The sequence below is a fragment of the Pinus tabuliformis genome, chromosome 5_1, assembly GCF_031772625.1.
Source record: "Pinus tabuliformis cultivar Carrire ecotype Pingquan chromosome 5_1, CPIR1, whole genome shotgun sequence".
In the NCBI taxonomy this organism is placed as follows: Eukaryota; Viridiplantae; Streptophyta; class Pinopsida; order Pinales; family Pinaceae; genus Pinus; species Pinus tabuliformis.
Genome location: NC_142305.1, coordinates 792,091,367 through 792,106,735, shown reverse-complemented (window position 1 = coordinate 792,106,735; position 15,369 = coordinate 792,091,367). Strand labels below are relative to the sequence as shown.

Here is a 15,369-nt window from a genome sequence, read left to right as displayed (position 1 = left end):
ATCATGGCATAAAAACACTTATTGAGTCTAAATGTCAACTAATCGATACAAATGAGACCTTACAAACCTATGGTGGATATAAACTTAGACCTAGAAATTGTAAAGTGGGTTTTTTGTTATAATAAATGAAATTTGGAATGATGTATAACATTCTTGGCTATGCATAGATGACATGGACATTATGTCATAGGACATGACATGTGTAGTCAATAAAAAATAGGAGCATTAGGAAAAAATGCTAGTAAAAAAATTAAAAGCTCTCAAAGTCTTATAGAAAAAAAAACATTGATTCACAAAAATGAAGAGTCAAATCATACACAAGACCCCTAATCAAAAGTTCATCAATGCTACCTAACAAGTATTCCAACTCTACCAACACTCTTTACATTTTTGTTGCAATAAACTAAATCTAAACAATTAAATGTTTAAAGCATCTCATAGTATACTTTGTTGAAGAAAAGTCAATTTTAGTCTGATCTATTTTGGATTTAGGATGGGACATCTACACTACAAGTCTCTACCATTGTTATGGGAGATGGTCACTAGTTTTCTAGGGTTCAGTATAGAACATGATGGTGTGTAAGGAATGTGTGCTTGGAAAACAAACCAAGGAAACATTTCCTAACAACGAGACTAGGTCCAAGGGTGTGTTGAATTTGGTGCATTCTAACATCTATGGTCCTATGCCAATGGAGTCTATCTTAGGGTGTAGTTATTTTGTGACGTTCATAGATGAATATTCCAAGAGGGCATGAATTTACCTCCTAACGGCCAAGGATGAGGCCTTCAATCAATTTAAAGAGTTCAAATCTCTTGTGGAGAACCAGCTAGGAAGAAGATCAAGGACATGAAATTAGATAATGGGAGAGAGTATACCTCCAACAAGTTTAATGATTTATCCAGGGAAGCAGGAATCAAGAAAGAGCTGACAATGCCCTACAATCCGCAGCAGTATGGCACGATAGAGAAGAAGAAAAGGATTATATTCGAAGTAGCCAAGGCCATGATCCATGATTAGGATCTACCTATGTTCTTGTGGATGAAAGCATGTAATATAATTGTATACTTGCAAAATAGGAGTCCACACAAGGAAGTGGAGGACATGACTAATAAGGAGGCTTTTACAGGAGTGAAATCAAAGGTGAATCATCTGTGCATATTCAATAGTTTAGTGTATGTTCACATTCCTTCAGAGAAGCTCATGGGTATGTGCAAGGACGACCTTTCTTCAAAGTTCAAGGTAAAGGATTTTGGATTGATGCACTACACTTTGGTACTAGAGTTGTGGTAGCAGCCAAGAGATATTTTCATAGGGTGGGGAAAGCATGCAATTGAGATCTTGAAGTGATTTAGTACATAGGATTGTAGGATGATGTCTACACCCACGACTACCAACTTAAGGAAGATTAATGCTTCTAAGAGTGAGTTGATGGATCCCACATTGTACAGGAAGTTAATCAGGTCATTGATGTATCTAGTTAATACTAGATTGGGTATATAATTTGTAGTGAATACACTTAGCAAGTTTATGGTGGAGCTAAGGAGGGTTTACTAGGTGGTAACGAACCATGTGTTGAGGTATCTCCATGGTTCAATGGACTTTGGACTGAGATATGTTAGAGTTGGTCGAGTAGAGTTGCAGGGATATACAGATTCAAAGTGGGCCAGGAGTGGAGTGGACAATAAGAGTACATTTAGATGTTTTAGCTTGAGATAAATAATGATCTTGCAGTTGATCATGAAGCAACACTCAATTGTACTTAGCTTAGTAGAGGCCAAGTGAATGGTAGTTATTCATGCGAGTTGTGAGGCCATATGGCTTCGTAAGATGCTCTTGGGGTTATTTGGTCTTGAGATGGGGCCTACGGTGATCCACTGTGATAACCAAAGTTGCATCAAGCTCTCAGAGAATCCATTGTTTCATGATAGGTCCAAGCATATAGAGATCAAGTACCACTTCCTTAGAGACAAGGTCCAAAAAGGCATTGTGAAATTACAATACATTTCCATAAGGGAGCAAGTAGAAGATATTTTCACCAATTCCCTAATAAAGGGGAAGTTCATGTTCTATAGGGACAAGCTGGGGGTGGTGGAAAATATCTTCCTTGCTAGGAGGGAGTGTTGATTTTGTAGTTTCAAAAGGTCTTCCACCTATGCTTGGTGTTTTAGCATGTGGAAGTGAAGTCCTCTTTAGGTGATTATTCGAGAGAAGCAACTGATATGGTCTCATTCCTAAGTTTTAACTTAGAAAAAGTACATTTATTAGCTATTTGATTAATGCAAACTTTGGGCTAACATTTTTATAAGAATAAGCAATTAATTATTTATGTGAATTAGATCTAATCTCCATCATTGCTCAAAGAAAGCTAAGATTTAATCCTAGCCCTCAAACACATTGGAGTTTAGGTAATTGTCCAATGGAGAAGCAGTTTAAGGGAGAGGACGAAGACACAACACAAAAGAGAGAGATCCAGAAAGAGTTTTCATGAACAGGTTGCAAGAGTAATATTGCATATTTTTATCAAATATTCATAGGAATAGAGGAAGAAGGAAAAACATAGTGGGATAATTTTATTTAGCTGAATAAATTAGCGAGGAACCAAATGAGTGAGGCAAATACTGACTTTTTATGGATGACAGGGACTTGAAGAGGCCAAGTAGGTTGTTGATTTTGCTGAAAGAATTTATCTCAAGTTTTGTTGTAATTTCCTTGTAAATTATGAGGGCCATTTTCCGTAGTTAGAGAGCCCATGGTTTCTATAAGAAATTAAATGATGAGAAGTTAGGGTTGATTTTTGTTGTTGTCTTCAATCTTTTGGGTTGTTTTCAAAATATTTTCCATTGTTATTTGCTAAGTTAAAGTGTAAAATAATTCTCTATTTGTAGTTTTTAGATTTTATTTATTACAGAGATATATAAAAATAAAAATAAAAATAAAAAAAATTATTTACTTGGTAATTTTGCACAAGACATTAAATATGAAACTAACACTTGTAAAGTCAACATAATAACAATTCCCCACCCTTTTACCTTTTATTTGTAGCTTAGTACCATTATTATTATATTAAAATATATTATAATGTTATAATATATTTTAATATCAACCCATAAATTTAGAAATAAATTAATGATATATCAATGAAAGTTATCTAGCTTAGTAACCATGCCTTGTTTCCACCTTCTCACCTTTCCTTCTAGTAGAATCCTAGCCCTCTATACTTCTTTTGCCTCCTGGTCTACAACCATGGTTTAATTTTACTAATCTCAACATGTTTACATATTATATCTACTAGGCTCACTAGTTTTTTAATGCACGACCTCTTTGGCCTCACCACTCATGCACTCCAGCCTCAAAACATATATGTACACTGGATCATAGACCCATTACGCTTATACACACAAATACACAGGCTTCAACAAAACCCAACTCACCAGCCTAACTAACTTGTATCGGCTCACCAACCTAGGTGACATGCATACATATGCATTACAATTCAGAGACAAACCAGGGTTCTTACATTCCCCTCCCCCTTATTTGCATCTGAATATAGATACAATTAAATGTGTAGACAACTATAGAACTCATGGATCTGCTTGTAGGATCTTCTATGGAACCTTTTCTCTTTGCACTTATATGGTTCAGGGACATGTTAAAGGGATTAACATTGAAATTTTCGTCCTTTGAAAATACACATAACTGGATATGGATTCCCTTGTGGTATGGTTGTACCAGATTTCTTTCATCTTAGCTTACTGAAAATGGGGAACTGTTCTCAGCTTGGCACCTTTCCCCCATTTAATAAATTGGGTGTATACCCTCAACATAACACTACAAAAATCTTCAACTCTGTTGGAAATGATCTCAAGAGGTTTGCCACAAGTTGTGGTTGGAAATGTTGAGTGACTAACCAATACCCTTGGTCAATCTATCCTTGATAGTCTTCATTCAACTTGTTACTCTCTACTGACTTTACTTAGCGACCCTAAATTGATTTGGATTTGGTTTGTCATTGACATCTGAGAACAATTTATGACCATAACCAATAAGGAACCTTCTTTGTGAGCGATACAACTTGAGACTAATTTTTCTTTCAATCAATTCAAGGGGCCTAACACGATGTCCATTATCCCTTCCAAATACCCAAAGTTACCAAATCTTGCCTAAATATGGCATCAATTGTAATATGCTTCCATATTTCATTAATGCAAATACATTTTTCTTTCCCACAAACGTTATTATAATGATTGATACAAGATTCATTTATCACTTATATAGGTTATGTTAAATCATTTATGGATCATGTTCTTTGATGATTTGTCTGTCGACGTCTTTGCATATCTTGGCTCAGAGCATCAAGGATGATATTGAAAGCTACAACAGACAACAGCGAGGACAAACATCAATAAAAACAATATGAGTTATTCATCCCGTTGCTTTCATTTATGATTTCATGGTAATGAAACTATAGAAAGTTTTTATGTGTTTTTTTTGTTCTAGTCTTGTTTTCCAGGTCTAGGGAGATCTGTGTTGTCCTCAAGATAAGATTTGTCCATCAATAAGGGACTATGCCATGCATACCATATTCATACAACCAAGTTTTTATAATTATGGATGGTAGTAAACATATCCAATTGTATTGCACCCACATGGATTCATTTATAGCTTTAGACATACCCCTATTACTAGAGTTGAGAGGAGATGCCATGCCTATTGTCTTCATAGCAAGTATTTTTCCATGATGATAAGACTATTTGTTTATAATTAACAATATATACTACATATTTTGGTCATTCATGGACACCAATGTAATTTGCAATATTTATTCACCTTATTCCCCTTGTCATCAACTCGACTATCAATTTTTGTACCTGGAAATAATGAGAAACCAAAATAAAATAGCAGAAAGGAAAAGGAATCCACAAAAGCGAATTGAATTATAGCAAGAATGTAAACACCTTAAGTAAGGCCTAAATAGAAAAGAACATGAGAAATGATACATTCTATAGGGATTGGAGAAAATAAACATTACGATTGAAAAAAGAACATTAATCAAAACTATATTGAGAATGTCATGAAACAAAACTCGTAACTGCTTCAAACTACTTTTATTTTCGAGGAAAAAGAACACACTATGACAATGCCAAATACACATATGCCTTTAAAAATATCCTGAAAGTAATCACCAAAAAAGAGCTATTATTAGAAAGTTCGTTATTAACAAACTTAAAAAATGTAGCAAAAAGAAGATTGCAAAAGAGAATGCATTACTTTGACAGAATTTGAGACAAGATTGGTGATAATCTACTGAAACCATGTAGGATCATCAATGACAACCTCTGGGACTCTTTTAGATACAAATATTGCTAGCTTCTCTTCACCAAGAGATCAGAACATGAAACAAAAAATAAGAATCTAGTCAACTGGTTATTACAACCATAAATACCATCCATCAAATTCAACTTCCCAATTACATCATCTTGCTTTGCTTCTTATGAATGACATGCAAGTATACTCCATCCCTGCACTAATTTGGTAAGAAATACAGGCTTAGCAAGCATGGATATGTGTATGGTACCTCTATGCCTTCGGCCTGTGTTTTGGCAGAAAAGAGAGATAAAACATTGTAAAGAACAATGCGAATATGGAAAGGGACTGTCTCAAGTTCAAGACGTCCAGATTCAATTTTCTCCTGGTCCAGAACTTCATTTATTAATGTTATTAAAGATTTTCCACTTGCTTGTTTTGTTTGAGCATAATCCTTCTGTGTAGCATCCAAGTTTGTATCCATGAGCATCTGAAGCATACCTGCCATCCAAAATTATAGAGATGAAAATGCATAAATTAATAAATTAACTTTTGCCTAGTAATACTTTCAATTTTAATGGTATGACAAACAAGATCCACATGGTTTCAAGAAAAGAACACCCTCCCCCCTACCCCACCCAACACTAGATCAAGCTACAATAAGAAAAAGAGCATTTCCTTCAAGAACCAACCAATACACTGCACAATGTAAATGAATGTGGATATACAACCGCACATCATAATAGAAAAATAGAAAATCGTATTACAAATTTCAATTCATTAGAGTGTAGACAAATCACATTCACATCATATTAGTCTATAGACTCAATTACATTCTACTATCTAGAATTCTGGAAACAAAACAATGTGAAAATTATCTTATGCATTTAGAATGTTGTAATTATAGAATTACAAGAATCATAGTGTCAAATCAATGATAACATGAAGTCGACTAGGTCTAGATTGGTGATCAATGTCAATTTCCACCACATGTGTTACTGCTGGCGTAATGCATATTGAGCCAGAACCCCTAGGATGACATGATCACCATGGGTGAGATTTTCTAGTTATTTATCTACATTCTCTTGCAAAGCCTATAAAGTTTAGCATCTACATCATTAAAAAACCACCATAATCCCACAATCTAGTGGGTCCAACTAGATACTCGTGATGTTGTCAAGATCAAAGGAAAAAAAATCAGTGAACAAAATGTTTCAACTTTTTATAACTAACCTATAGTTAATGTGGGTCATTAACATAAATTACGACCCTGCCAACATCATGACTATTAACAACACTTTATTTAACATCAGGACTCCAACAAACACTCCAATGAATGTGACCACTCTAACACCTATGCTTTGGAAGATTTTCCCTTTGAGCTTATGAGATGTTTTAGGCTTATGCTACTAAAATTAGAAGAAATAAAACATTAGGATCAACATTATAGATTATAATTCCCATTATATGTGTTCATAATTTCATTAATTAGTAAACCTAGATGGCTTTGAATTTATTTGGCCTTGCCTACGTCTCCTCATTCCAACACTCCCTGTGTTTTCCCATGTTCCTTGAGGTTGTTTTCTTCCTTTCCTGAATTATTTATTCTTGTCATCTTATTCCAAAATTGAAAAACTATATTTTCTGCAAACAAACTTACACATTGGTTTTCTCCCAGTCATGTAATATATTCTTGTCATCTGATTCCAAAATTGCAAAACTATTTTTTATACGAACAAACTTAATTACTGGTTTTATCCCTGTCATTTAACCTAGCTCCATTCATTAGAACTTGATGCAACTTCTTCTCTTGGGGTTCACATTCTTCTATTTTATTGTCCTAGGTTTAATGTTAGGGTTTGGAAGATTCTAGTTGAGTTTATTTGGGTATTTTAGGTATGCTACTAAACATTGAAATAATGAAAGGAATGTCGATTTGAATTTTGAGATAAAAATTATAAATTTATTTTTCAACCATCAATAAAAAGGGATAAGACATATAACACAAGATATCTTCAAGTATCAGAGAAACTACAAATATTATTATTGATGTAGAAATAGATGCACGCATGGAATAAAATTATGTATGCTTTTCCCCATTAAAGGACATGTTGACGGATTGAAAAGTTGTCATTACAATTTATGCTCCAGATATGGGAATGGGAGGAAGATTTCCATGTCCCATCCAATAAAATAGGTTAATGCATAATATTTACAAAAGAAAATATAATATGAAATTACCTAGTATAGATTTGACCTAATAAAGCATGAAACAAGCTAATATAAGAAAGGCTACCGTTGTTAACATTGCAGCAGGAAAGAAAAAATCAGACTAGAATAAACATTAGAATTTAAAATTGGATGCAATTACTCACGTTCTCTGATGATGGGTGATTTCTTACACCTAAAATGTCAGCATGTACAATTCTCTTTAACGAATCTAACAACTATGAGAAATTGCAGAAAATTCCATTCTCTTGAAAGAATCTAGTTGTTGGACAACAGGAAGCGACATCAAATAAATAGTAACACAAAACCATATAGAATGAAGTAATCAATGAAAAAAACCTTCAAAAGTAATATTACAAAAAAAATTGACAAGTAAAAGGTGCTATACAAAAGTGAAAAAAGACACACAAGAGGACACAAATAGTCAGCAACAAACCACTTATAGATTGACCTGCAAAATCTTGAGAGAAAATAGTGAAGGGAAAGCACTATCAAAAGTGCCACGTTTATCATACCAAGATAGTTGCGGAATAAATGCATGCACCGATTACAAAAAGATACCACCCTTAGAGTTTTGTGGTTTTGTGGCTAGTTTGAACTTTTGAAGTCACAACAATAGGACTTAAGAGTCTAGAGCATGCCTTCCAAGCAATTACTAAATAAATTAATTTTGAGTGCGTTCTTGTAGCACCAATTTTTTTTGATTATACTTAGGGACATGACCCAGAAAAATCCTTTCTTGCAAAAACACCATACAGGGGATAGTGGGGATGTCACTGATACATCCTAGAAGTAACTGGTACACCCTCTATGTCATGGAATCCCGTCAGGCATGTCCCTTTCACAATTTTTGGCGTCCCTGCAAACAAGGACATGCAGGACCCTGTCAATTGGTGCACTTCCGGGCATCCCTGTTCTTGGGGTGTTGTTTAAGTCGATTAAAAAATAAACACACATTTTTTTTTTAATTCCAGCTCACACCTAGTCACCCCGCTTGCGTTATTACACAGATAAAACCCACACTAAACCAATACAAAATATCATGTTCAAGATTGATGTTTCTAACTTCTAAGCAGTGACTGGAAAGTTGGTAATTGAAAACTGATAACAACAGAGAATTTGTGGCATCTTTTCACTAATGAGATATTGGCCATCATTGAGGAGAATTCTAAGCTTGATTTATAGCTTTCCTGTAGGAAATATTAAGGACAACAATGGAATTTTGGTACTTTATAGCTGGAACAGTAGCTGGAAACATGAAACATAAGTATTTTTTCCTTGATACTAAAACCCACTCACAAATGTTTGGACCTGACCATTTCTCAAGCCTATGGTATGATGTTGCTTTCATAAATGATAATTTTTGTTTTTTGTTTTTAATGTAACTTATTTGTGATTCATTGTTTGTTATGCAATCATTAACCATTGATGAAAAATTCATAACAATTTTCAGATTTCCAAATTTATATTTGATATATGTTCTATATTTAGGGCTGAATCACCCATGCTAGGATATATTACCCCCACCATACACTAGTGTGTTGAGATAGAGAGGTTTCTTCAAACACATTGGTGGTACGTTCCCATATATCCCTGTTGGACGAATGTTGCACTTTCAGGAATCCATCACATGGACTAACCAAGACCCTGGGAACATGAGACTAACTGCTCACTCAAAGTAATGGTAAGGATTTGGAAATTTACTAATGCCTACATGTTTTTGGTGTAATGGCAATCCTGAACATGGTATCATAGCCTTTGCCCAAGTTTAACCCCCCTGAGTCACATCAAAGGAGGTGTGTTGCACTAACTGCTACACCTCTGGGAATCAATCACGTGGCCTAATTACCACCTAGGAACATGGGACTAACTGCCCACTCAAAATAATGGTAAAGAATTGGATACTTACTAATACCTTCAAAATTTGGTCTAATGGAAAACCTCAACAATCCCTTGGTGGAACAATGGATATTGTCAAAAAAATAAAAATAAAAATCAACTAAAAATTGTGCTACAGTCAAAGTCCTTGTTCAATTTGTTCCTACACTAAAGCATATCCCGAATGTTTATACTTGTAAATGTTATTAAATATGCATAAAATTATACACAAAATTTATAAGAATAAAAGTAGAGATGCATCCTAAACAATGAACCCCTGCTTTGTTCTTTACAAAAAATTATTAATGAACCTCCGTCATTAGGAAAAATGAGCCTAGCTCTAGATGCTAACCTCCATATATCACAACACATAATGATCTAATGTCAATTGCATTCCCAGCAAGCCTAAGAATTGAAAAATGAATGTCACAAATCGATAGCCACCTCTAGTCAAGAACCATGTTCAAAGCATATACTAGAGTAGACTTACCAAGAATGCCATTCATTGGTGTATGAATTTCATGAGAAACTGTAGCAAGCAACTGCATTACCAACAGAGCAAAGAGGTCAGGAAGATGTTATGTAAATAAAAATGATATTGACATTAGAATTCCTAGGATCCATAAACTGCATTAACAGAAGCATGCATAACATTGAGAATTTGAGATCGTATAACGTGTATCTCACAAATGAATAGTGACAAGATAACAATTCTAGTTGCAACATAGATCTATAAAATTTTAGTGTTAAACATTAAAATAAATTCTGACAAATAATTCATGAATTTAACTCTAACTTCTATCACATCTTTAAGGTTAAATTCATGAGGATGAAAACCTCGCAGATATTGTTAAGACAATCACAAATCTTAGAAGAATCAACATTGTGACAAGACACTATGTCGGTCAGACATAGTCTCCAAGATCAGTTTGTAGTATCACTAAGTGGACCATATTATAATGTTGAAAAGTTCCAATTGCATGAAACTACAAATCAAGGTGGAAATGATCAAAATAATTGCTGCAGTTTCTGACTTCGAAACCTAGCCACAAGGTAAAAATTAACCAAAAAAAAATTAAAAATTAAAAACCAAAGGAAAAAAAGGTCACAAGAACCAACCACGTAGACCGGAAAGACTACAATCCCAGGTTGCAGGAATACTACAGAGGCCTACAATGCCATGAGTTGTTGAAACACAAAGAAACTACAACGCCAATTTGGGATGATACATAAAACAACAAGTAAATTGACACACACAACAAAGCTAGATTGCTAAAGACTCCAGAAGGCTGCAACAAAAGGACTGCCAAGAATCAGGAACACAAACACTATATAGAAGGAAAAATATCAAAGGAATTTTCACACGTTTTTGTAGGAAATATGGTCATTGATGATTAACAATCCTCTAGTAATTGGAATATTTCATAATATATTTATATACTTCAACTTTCAAGAGAGCTTTGAGGACACTTCCTTGGCTCCTGAATCTCTCATTTCTCTTTGTAAGCCTGTTGGTGGTAGTTAAGATAGCCAATAGAGCAAGAAAAAGCCAGGATAGTGAGTACATAGCCACAAGGGTTGGTACTAAGTAACAAGGACTACGTTGGTGTAATGACTCTTTCCTAATGAATTTATGTGTGTTATTTATAATTTATGCCTACGTATACCATGTAATGTGAATCTTTATGACAAAGAATAAGTAAAACACTTTTTACTACATTGCATAGTCAAAAGAACTGAGGCAGGAGTACAAAGTTGCAAAGAGTATCCTCTAGACCCATTGTATCATGAGATATCTAACTCTAAAATTTTAAATCAAACTGTCTTAAAGATCTCAACATTTATTAAAAAATCATAGCACATAAAGAAGAAACTATTCTCACTTTAGTCCAACTGAGCCCTCATACATTATTTACTAAAATCTATTCAAACTAGTAACCCACAAGTTTAGTACTGAGTAACATGTACTATGCTAGTGTACTAAATCCTTATTAGTGATTTGATATGTTGCTATTTACAATCTGTTTACATATGTAACGCAATGTGAATCTTTATAGCGACAACATAAGTCATATACTTCCTAAAACATTGCATAGTCAAAAGAACTGAGACAAGAGTACAAAATTGTGATTAGAATCCTGTAGGATCCGTGGTACCAGGAAGTTAGGTTTCATGCAGCAGAAGTAGGAGATCTGTGGAAGTTATAAGAGAAATCACTATTGAATGTTTTGAAGCCAATTTTAAAACTATGCTTTTTCCAAGATTTTAAGGCCTTCAAACAAAGAATATTTTTGTGTGCCTTGAAGAATCATAAAAAGATATTATATATGTTACCTTCTTCTTCCATTCTCCACAATAGAGAGTATAACAACATAGATATCCAACAGAGTATCAAACCTTTACTTCACAAAGCATTTCCTATTTTGTTTATCTGTTCATCACCAATAATCCCCACAGGAACACGACCCATCCTTGAAATGATGAAAATGATTGCCATCCCTCAAAACAATTTCTCTTCCAGATACTCTAGAAATGAACTTGGAAGCACTGTGGAAATCCCCGCATACACGAAGGTTTTTAATCACTTTGATAGGTGTTCCATGTGATGTGCTGATAAGCCCAAATGCAATTTCCAACTTCTCAATATGCTGGGCAAGAGAAGTTCTTTCTATTCTTGCTCCACATCATGCAGAGAAAAGTTCGTGTTGGGCACATACCCTGCCTCTTTAATTTCCTCCATCAAACTCTCTAATTTTGCATAGATACTCGCTGTTTGTAGGTGTGATCTATCCCCTACTGCAAAAGAATGAAATGTTTTCCTGACTTCAATCCAGCTTAAACATGGTTCCTTTTTAACCCCCTTATCTTTCATCATATTTCTCACTTTTGTTGCATCATCCCACATGCCATAGGAGGCATATATATTTGACAGCAACACATATGTTCCCAATGTGTGGGGCTCTTACTCAATAACACGTTTTGCTGCACGCTTCCCTATGTCCATATTCCCATTGATCTTGTTGGCACCAAGCAAGGCCTGCCACACTACAACATCAGATTCAAGTTTCATTTCATTGATGAACTGCTCTGCCTCATCTAGGCGTCCAACATGACCAAGAAGGTCAACAACACAGGCTTAATGCTCTATTTTTGGTTCAATGCCATGGTCTCTAGTCATGGAATCGAGGTAGCGACAACCTTCATCCACTAGGCCTACATGGCAGCAAGCATAGAGGACACCAACAAAGGTAATATGGTTCGGCTTTATTCCTTCTTCTTGCATTTTCCCAAAGAGTTAGAGGGCTTCTTTCTCGCATCCATTCTGAGCATATCCTGATATCAGCACAATCCATGACACTACATCTCATTTAGGCATTCCACTAAACATAGTGCATGCATCATCTATGCTTCCACACTTTGCATACATCCCAATGAGAGAATTTCCCACAAAAACAAGTGATTCAAATCCAATTTTGATAGTGTGGGTATGGACTTGCTTGCCCTGTTCCTCAGCTTCTATGCTGGCAGATGCACCGAGGATACTAGATAGAGTAAACTAATCTGGCTTCATCCCTTCCCTTAGCACTTGTTGAAAAGGTTTGAGGGCATCTTCACCATGCCCATTTTGGGCATATCCTGCAACCATTGTAGTCCATGAAACAATATCTTGTTTCGACATTTTATCAAACCATCTATGTGCATCTTCTACTGCCCCACATTTGGTATACAAGTCAACAAGAGCACTTCCCACAAATTCGTCTAATTCAAAATTTCTTTTAATGATATGAACATGGATTTGTTTCCCATTCTCCAGAAATGCAAGGCTGGAGAAAACTCCAAGGATGCTGGAGAAGGTGAAATGGTTAGGTTTCATTCCCCTCCGCTGCATTTTCCTAAAGATACTCAGTGCCTACACCCCATATTTCGGGCATGATTCAACATCTGCAACCTGGAAAATTCCTACTATCATTGCATTCCATGTTACCACATTTTGATCAGGCATATTATAAAACATTGTAATTGCATCCTCTAGGCTTCCACAGTTAGCATACATATCAACTATGGAACTTCCCACATAGACATCAGACTCAAATCTAGTTTTAATAATGCGTCCATGGACTTGATTACCATGTTCCTGAGCTACAACACTACTGCATGCTTTGAGAACGCTGCCGAATGTGAAGTGGGTCAGCTTCAAACCTACTTGTTTCATTTGCCAAAAATGTTTCAGCGCCTTCACACCATGTCCATTTTGCGCATATCCTGTAAGCAATGCATTCCATGAAACCTCATCTCTTTCAAACATTTCATTAAACACATCATGTGCCTCTTCTAGTAACCTACATTTGGCATACATATCAACAAGTGCATTTCCCACAAATATATGGTTATCATATCCACTTCTAATGATTTGGGTATGAACCTGCTTGCCATGTTCCAGATCTGCTAGGTTGGCGCACGCACTCAACACACTAGCAAAAGTGAAGTGATTTGGCTTCATACCCGACCTATGCATCATGCGAAAATGCCTTGGGACATCCTTGTAGAGATCGTGTTGGGCATATCCTGAAATCAATACATTCCATGAAATCACATCTGGTTTATGTATTTTGTCAAACACTTGGCGTGGATCCTCTAAACTACCACACTTGGTATACATATTGATGAGATTGTTATGCAAGAAAAGGCAAGGCTTGAATCCATGTTTTATCATATGGACATGAATCTGTGTGCCCTCTGACAGAGCTTTTATCTTAATACACCCTTGCAATAGATGAGCATACACGTTAGAATCTGTTGGGACTCCATGTTGGCTCGTTTGTGCCCATAAGTCCAATGCCTCATGCAATTGGCCATCCTTACACAATGCACTGATTTGTTTAGTGAAATCAAGATACTCTCTGTTGGGTTGGTAATTCTATATTGGGTATTCTTCAATACTAGCACAACTACTATGATACTGAGAAGTCAAAATAGTTTTAAGGCATATTGCTGCTTTGAAGTATGAACTTTCAAATTCGATTTTCACCTGCACAACAAACTTGAATTCTCCTCTTCTATATTGCCTTCATCTCTTATACCATGTAGATTTTTATTGTAGATTCAACAACTTATGTGATATGCTAAAACACAAGACAAGAATATACTCTACTCTTTAGCGAAAACCAAAATTGATCGATGAAAACAATAAGCAGAAAAGGAAGAATATAAATCACACATAACACAATATTTCTCTGGGGAAAGAAACTACTAAAAACCCCGACTATCTATATTGCATTAACTAGAAGATCTGAGAAGAAAATACAATGCTTGTTTGTCCTGAACAATTCCTACACTAGTACAATCTAACTCTCTACTTCAAAAACCAGCTCAAGCCAACACTTAGCCAAATATGCTGCCTTCCAAGCCCCTACTTCCTTGCGCAATCCCTAAGGGAATTATCCTCTATTTATTGTGGAAATTCCCTCTCCATAATTGTGCAATCCCTAAGGTAATTAGCCTCTATTTAATGTGGAAATTCCCTCTCCATAACTATGCAATCCAATCATAGGTCCTCAATTAATTGAATGCACCATCAGTAAAATTCAGAAAATTATACAACTGATATTACATTGTCCTTGAACTCTAATCTCAATTGGGTCTTCCTCTGAACTAACATGCATGAGTTTTTTTTTTTCCACTGGAAAAATCCGTAATATTTCATTATAAATATGAAAGATTACATATGTAGATGCTTTGTCGCATATGCCAAAACTGTTCAGTACATTTTCAAGATATTGCAGATCAGTGCTGTATATCTGTCTGTTACATTTACAAAAATTGTGCAAAAAAGGTGCCATTGTAGGCAAACCTCGATCTATTTACATATATATCATATTGTGCAGTCAAAAAACAAAAAAGACTGATTGTTATGTCGCCTGTAGACCCGCAGTAGGATATGACGGGTCTATATAAGG

General features: G+C 35.3%; 1 pseudogene; it reads right to left on the bottom strand.

Annotated features, from left to right (window-relative positions):
* Positions 1–12,080: 12,080 nt before the first annotated feature.
* LOC149167313 (pentatricopeptide repeat-containing protein At3g13880 pseudogene) lies at positions 12,081–14,484 on the bottom strand (annotated as a pseudogene).
* Between the last annotated feature and the right edge of the window lie 885 nt (positions 14,485–15,369).